The following is a 7,646-nucleotide window of genomic DNA, read 5'->3' on the forward strand; positions in this document are numbered from 1 at the left end:
CATGGCCATAGCAGAAGGGGGGTGGGAGGGGAACCTGTCACGTCCTCAGGTTTGGCCCAGTGACACATTCTGGTAAGACTATTAGGCTCATGTCCTGTGAACCAGCCTTAGGAGTAGGTAATGAATACCCAAGAATATCCCAACATATGTCTATATCCCTCATTTGGTTCCATGCCCGAACTCCCTCATTAGTCTTCATTTTGGAATAAGAGATCATCCCCTCGTTGAAGGCCAGTAGCCCTAGAAGACATCATCAGCCACACCAAAACCACTTTCCTTACCTGCCTTATCAGAACGTGACCATTTACAAAACATTGTTACATTGATTATCTGTTGGCAGGACAGGCAGTTTTGTCCATTGTACAAATGAGGACATTAAAGAATTAGCCTGTGGCCTCACATTTCAAAGATAACAGAGCTAGGACTTGAACCCAGGTCTTCTGACTCAAATCTATTGTTCCTCAAAGCCATCCAGGACCATCATTACTTCCTATCAACTAAGGAAAAGTTACTCTTTCCTCTCAAAATTAGATACTTCATGCTTCTGGTGGAGAAAATCAATTTGAAATAGGGTTAACATCCCACTCTGCATCCTTCAAAGAGGTCTGTGAGGGGATAAGGGCTCTCACGTCCTCCAATACTCACAGCTCAGACTGCCCTGCCCTGTGGGCACAAGGAGAGAGCAGGGTGTCAGGGAACAGCTAGTAATAATGACTAGTTCCTGGGTGCTCACCATGTACCCAGCACTCTGCAACATGCTTCAGCCACATCACCCAAACGTCCCTCACCTCACCTATGCACACCGTATAATTGCAGTCCCTCCCGCCCCCATTATGGATTTCTCCCCATCTAGAGGGAGAACCCCGGAACAACCCCCTCATATTCATTCCTATGTCCTACCCACCTACGGGTTTCTATAGGAATTACCTTGTTGTCCCATGAACGCCGTGGCTGCTATGAACACCCGGCTGTGCCACCGAGCATTCAGCCTCCTGGGACTGCTAAGAGACTTGGGTTCCCTTAGGTTCTCAATGCACCCCTTTCCCCAGCTCTGCATTCTGTCCGCTTGGCCTTGTAGCCATGGAGTACCCCACATCACCAGGTGAGAAGAGATGCTTTAGCTCATGGTTCTAACCCTTCTTCACAGGGACTGAGAAGAAGTTCTCAGGGTCAGGCAGGGTTGGGATCCTCACAGAACCTGCCACCGTCCGTGTCCCCATGTCTTTCCCCAGGCCTCATGCAAAGGGTTTTCTCCCTTCTTCTGTGGCCCAAAGCTTTATAAACAAATGAAGAAAAGTTGAGAGTCTAGGTAGGCCCCACAAACCAAATGAATACTACTGGATAACTTTGTAAAAGTGACAGCTCAGGGACGGCATGCAGGAGTCGGTGCCCAAACTCTTAAAAATCCCCCCACAGTAACAATAGCTGTCACTCCTTGAGTCCTCACATTCTTATCTAATTGTCCCTCCCAAGAACTCTTTGAAATGAGTGCTGTTACTGTCCTCAATTCAGATAAGAAAATGGAGTTCAGAAGGTCACTTGCTGAGATCACACTCCAAGCCACAAAATGAGGAGAAGGGCCCCCATCTATCAGCCCCTAAGACCTAGAATGTTAACCCTAATGCAACACTGAGCCCCACGCCTGGCCATTTTTGAAGGTTTGGGGATCCAGGCAGCATTTCTTGCAACTCTGAGGGCTCTGAGAAGCAATGACAAAGGAGAGTTTAAGTATTGGGTGGGTGGGAGGGAGGGAGGAGGAGAAGCTGTTAATTTTATATCTGTAACTCAGACTGCTCATTAAGTGGCAGGGGTGTCACCATGCCCCTAATCTTTGCCATCCACCTTCTAAAATAAAAGAGTCGGGGCCTATGATTTCCTCAGTGGGAAGATCCTTCCTTCACAGACTTAAAAACCCTGAGGATAATGAGATTTTTTATACAAGACCAAAGGAGACTCGGGCGTGTGGAAGTCTCCTGTCATTTTCCCCAGTTCCCCCCAGACATGTCCTCAACACCTGGTAGAAAGCAATAGGAGAATATTCCAGGAATTTGTCTTTTGAGCCCAGGCATGCCTCAAGGGGACCAGACTGATAAAACTGCCAATGGGACCTGGTCAGTCTGGGCCCTTCATTCCTGTGTCTGAGTCACATGGATACCTTCGACAGAAATGACTTGTAAATTCTAACCCCCTAAACACACTAAATTAAACAATTATTTCACATAGTCAAAATAAGGACCCTAAACTTAGAATTATAGCCATGTTGTGGTGTCTATAGTATCACCCCTGCCCCAAAAGACAATGGGTGACAGTCGCTCACATCCATCTGGGTTCAATGTGTGCCAGGCACTGTTCTCCAAGTGTGCCCTGGGACTATTGCATCAGCACTGCCTGGGAATTGGTTAGAAATGCAAATTTTCAGGCCCCACCCCAGACTTACTGTATCAGAACCCCTGAGGAGGGAGTCTAGCAATCTGTTTTAACAAGCTTTAAATGAATGATTCTGGTGCCTTCTAAAGTCTGAGAACCCTGCCTTACTTTACGGAATCCTCACAATGACTGTAGAAAGGTACAGAAACATCGAGCATTACTGTTCCCATTTTATAGGGAAGGAATCTACATCTCACCGCACTTTAGGTAAAACACTAGCCCCAGATGAGCCCCACTTCATTCTCTCGGCCCCCCCCCCAATCTCTATCTGTGCTTCATGGGATTCTCCCCCTCTCTCTCTCTTTCTGCCCCTCGCTCACTTGTGCCCTGTCTCTCTCTCAAAGAAGAAAAGAAGACGAAGAAGGAAGAGGAGGAGGAGGAATCTTAAGTCACAAAAGTACGGAGTCACCTATCCAAAGTGAGTAGTAACGAGGACTGGAAGGCAGGTCCCTCCGAGTACCCTAAATGTGTCTCCCTACCTGTGAAAAGGAAGCGTGACAGAGAGTAAAGGAGACAAATGGCTAGTCCCCTGGAAACCAATTAAAGGCAGCTTCAGTCCAGGGTTGCAAAAGAAATTAACATCTATGGAACATCAGTTATGTGCCAGTCGCTACACATACATATCTCATTTCATTTAATTCTCACAAAAGTTCATGCCATGTAAGCATGCTGCAATCAGATCAGGGAGGGAGAGCAACCGTGCCAGGCTCTCACAGCTTAAGCAAGTTGCAAAGAATCTGAATCCTGCTTAGTCTGTCTCTAAAATCGTCACAGCCTCCCTGGAACACACTCACACATTCAGCAGATACACATGTCCTCATGGCCAAAAGACCAGAAAACCAAGGATGAATGCATATGCAGCAGCAAATGAGATCACCCTGCTCCAGGGGTGAAAAACCACCTTGACAGCAATTGTGTGGCTTTCATAGCGTCATCAGTCACCCCAGTCTGCTCCTCCCTCCCCTCCCTCCTCTCAAAAACCACAGACTTTTCCCTTTCACCTTGAGAGACAGGGAAGTCAAGTTCTCACCAAATTGAACATGTTTATGCTCTTCCTATTAATTGAGTATTCACCTACCTTTCCAGGGAAGCAAGGCCCTTAGTGGGTAAGGACGCCAGGAATGACATGAAATACCAGTTGGAACGCTAGCAATATTCAGTGAGGATTATCATAATGTTATGGATGCCTTTAACCAGCTCCCCATAGAGAATACATACACACCCTCGAAACTGGCTTGGAATCTACCAACAACCTTCTAAGCCGATGGCTTAATTAACTTGTGGGCTGTGTATGCCATGTCATGAAATGTCTCTAAAATCCAAGAGCACAGGAAGGTGTAAAACTTAGAAGCTACAATTTCTCAGCCATCAGTTTGCAGAGCTTTTTTTTTTTTTTTTAAGTTTATTCTTAAGTAATCTCTACATCCAACGTGGGGCTCAACTCATGACCCGGAGATCAAGAATCAAATGTTCTCCCAACTGCACCAGTCAGGTGCCCCAGAGGTGTGTTTGTTTGTTTGTTTGTTTGTTTGTTTGTTTTAAAAACAAGTTACTTCTCTGTCTTGCTTAAATACACAGTATTTTCCCCTTTGGTTCATAAAATCAAAGAAACATAAAGTGAAAACTCTGGGCGAAAATATGTGTTGACATAAATATATAAAACAGTTCCCAAATCTCCCTAGCCTAAAATCTGTCTTTGGCTCTGGGCTGCTTTTAGGATAGAGCCCAGGCACCCCAGACTACTTCGTAAGCACTTGTGATCAGATGGCGACCCACCCTGCAGTCCTGAAGCCTGCCCTGCCCCAGACTGCGTGCTCTGGCTATACAGAACACAGGCTGTTCCCAGGAGATCCCAAGTCCTCTCCTGCCCTCACGCCTTCACACCTGTGGGTCTCTCCACCTGGAATCCCCACCTCCTCTTCTTTACCAGGCTGACTCCAACTCCAGCTCATCCCCCAAAATTCAGCCCAGGTGCCACCTTTTTAGGGATTTCCAGTGGGGTCTCTTCACGACACAGTGTGCTGGCCCTCACGACACTACTTTTCACCCTATTTTGTGATCGTCTATTTACTTTGGTAACACCTTCAATGACGCAAGCTCCATGAAGGTATCTGTGGCCCAAAGCCAAACAGGTGCATGGTAAACACCCAAAGCATCTTTGTGGAATGAACGAGTGAATGAGTAAATTAATGAATGATGATCCCTTATTCATTTTCCCACAAGCCCAGGATACACCTTGGAAATGAGAGATGTGATTGTCCTCTCAGTATATCCTTAAGATGCTACTTTCACCCCCCAGAAACTCATATAGTCCAACATAGTCAGAAGTATCTCAAGGCCACAGAAACCCTAGTCCAAAATATTATCTAGATAAGCCCATTATCATTATCTAGATGTATCTAGATGAGCCCAGGGGTATCCATCAAATCAAGATTTTTTTTTTTTTTTTAAATTTTAAATGTTTATTTTTGATCGCTTCTCGGCCTTTTGGCTAAGATCAAGTGTAAATGTTTATTTTTGAGAGCCAGAGAGAGAGCTAGAATGGGTAAGTGGAGGGGGGGGGGCAGAAAGAGAGGGGGACACAGAATCCCAATCTGGCTCCAGGCTCTGAAATGTCAGCATGGGACCCAATGTGGGGCTCGAACTCACTAAACTGAGATCATGACCTGAACCAAAATCAGACGCTTAACGGACTGAGCCACCCAGACGCCCCCCCATTTTTTTTCTTTTCCAAATGTTTATTTTTGAGAGAGAATGCATGCAGGGGAAGGGGCACAAGGAAGGGGGACAGAAGATCCAAAGCAGTCTGTGCGCTGACAGCAGCAAGCAGATGCGGGGCTGGAACTCACCAACCGGGCGATTCTAACCCCAGCCGAACTCCAACGCTCAACCCACCAAACCATCCAGGTCGCCCCCCACCGCCAATTCAAGACTCTTGAGGTCGGTAACACAGCCAAAGCTAGGTCAAATTCCTGGAACTGCTTTTAGTTTGAACTAATCTGGAAACTCCCTTTGGTTCAGACCTTGTTAGTATAGGCCAGTGTAAATGTGCTCTCAGCATTCTTATTTTTTTATTATACACGTGTAGATTATTATACAAGCGATAGATAGACAAGAAAGCCCCACCGCGCTAGAGCTCTGCTGCGGGTAAGGGGGTGCACACCCACGACTCGGAGAGGTGCCGGGAGTCCAGAGACCTGGGTGGGCCAGCCCCCCCCGCCCCCCACCCCCAGCCCCACCCCCACCCTCACCCCCAGCCCCACCCCCACCCCCACCCCCACGTGGGGAAGGCCGAGGATCCTACCTGGCTGAGGTGCGGCCAGGGAGGGGGGAGGGGCGCTGGCGGGCCCGGGGCCGCAGGAGCGTCCACATCCGCACCTCCTGGGCGCCCCGCTGGCTGCAGGACCCTGGGCTGGCGGACTTCGCCTCTTCCAGGCCCCGACCCAGACGAGACACGCAGAGCCTGCACGTTGACCCTTCGCCCCGGAAAAGGAGTTTCCGGTCCGCCCTCCCCCGGAAGAGAGCGCAGTCTTCAGCCGAGGACCCAGTGAGGACCCCCACGACCTGCGGGCCAGTTCTTCAAGTTGGTCACCTCAGGAGTTGGGGACTTTCCTGAACCAGATACCTCTCCAGACAACAAGAGCAGAGCAGTACCTGTGCTACCCCGCAGAACATTCTGGAAGAGGTGCTGAGTGACATGGTCTTGGCCCCATTCCCAGATGCGGGGCCTTCGGGCCTACCTGTGGCCCCTGAGCACCACCCTCAGTTCTTGCTGAGCCCCAACTTGGGCATCTCTGCTGTTTGCTCAAACTCGGAACCCACTGAAAACCCACCTGAGGAGGCTGTTGGAGCCCGAGGAGGGTGAGTGCCAGGAGGGGCCGGGACCAGGGCGATGGGCCCTCTACACTTCAAAGTCTCCCCCTTCGTGTCGCTGCTGCAGCTGCTCAGAGTGAAAGTTCCACCTTTTACCGCCTTCTCCCCTGGCCCCCATGTCTTCCACCGACTGTCTTCTGCCCTAGGAGCCCTTGGTTGGTGGGGTCAGAAGCAGGGGATAGGACATGGCCTGGGCAGCTAATAAGACTGCCAGACCTGGGGTGCCCTTGATGGGGCCATGACCTGCCAGGTGAGGCTTGTGCTGGGCTCCCTGAGGGCAGGGTGGGTGGGGAGGAGAAGCTGGTTCTGTGGAGGGCAAGCTAAAAGCTCTGGCCACAGAGGCTGGGGCATTGCCAGCCAGATCAGCTGGGCTGTGAGTGAGAAGCTCCTTCCTGGTAGTGGTCACAGGCCAATGGTGAGGTCACTAGGAACAAGTAAGGAAGCATGTTTGACCACGGCCCTTTCCTGGCAGATGCGATTGTCTTCATCCAAGGAAGTGGACACTCCCCAAGCTATACGCTCTGTTTCTTCATGGGGAAGTCATGGCCCCAGGACCAGGTGTGGATCAAGAGGCTTGTGATGCTCACAGTTGTTCCCACGTGACTCAGGGCCCTGTTAGACATGGACCTATTAGGGGGTGCCTCCTTACTGGAGAACGCTGTGGACCCCATATTTCCAACAGCCACCCACTCTCCCTCTCCTCCACTGATACAAGGCCTGCCTCCAGGACCTGGTGGAGGAATGAATTTCTAGGTCACTGGGGAGGCCTGAGCCCTCACTCTTCATTGTATACATCCTTTGCCTCTCCCCTGGACCAATAAACTGGTTCTTGCCATGGTTAAACAAACAAACCCAAAGACCCTCAAATATAAAGCAATGTATATAGATGGTACAGTGAAAGACCCCACTCTGATAATGGCCCAAAACATGATTCCCCAGAGAGGGCCATTAGTAAGAGTATTTTAGAGGTTGATGGGCAGTGAGCCTGCAAGACACATCTAGTTTGCAGATGACCACTTAGAATATATGTTTTTTAATATTTCTAATGGTTGCCACAAAATAAAAATCAGGAGATTCATGTAACTGAAATAGTTTCGTGGAGCTTTCAAGGTGGAAGAGAGGTAAATAGACTATCACAAAGTAGCATGAACAGGACCATGATGTATAGATTTTCTGGGAGAATCTAAGTTCTGTCAACCCATTAGCAAAGAATAGCTGAGGCTGAGTGGTGTCAGTTGGTTTCACATAGAGTGTGTTCTCAAGGTTGTCACAGTCCCCACCTGACCCGTTTATAAAACCAGTCTGGCCCCCTTATGCATCTGGCCCCGTTATGCATCTGAGTTTGC

The 7,646-nt window shown here is 49.1% G+C and overlaps 1 pseudogene; it reads left to right on the forward strand.

Annotated features, from left to right (window-relative positions):
• The first annotated feature begins 938 nt into the window (after positions 1-938).
• LOC115517708 lies at positions 939-7,045 on the forward strand (annotated as a pseudogene).
• The last annotated feature ends 601 nt before the right edge of the window (positions 7,046-7,646 follow it).

This window comes from Lynx canadensis, chromosome A1, assembly GCF_007474595.2.
Source record: "Lynx canadensis isolate LIC74 chromosome A1, mLynCan4.pri.v2, whole genome shotgun sequence".
NCBI lineage: Eukaryota > Metazoa > Chordata > Mammalia > Carnivora > Felidae > Lynx > Lynx canadensis.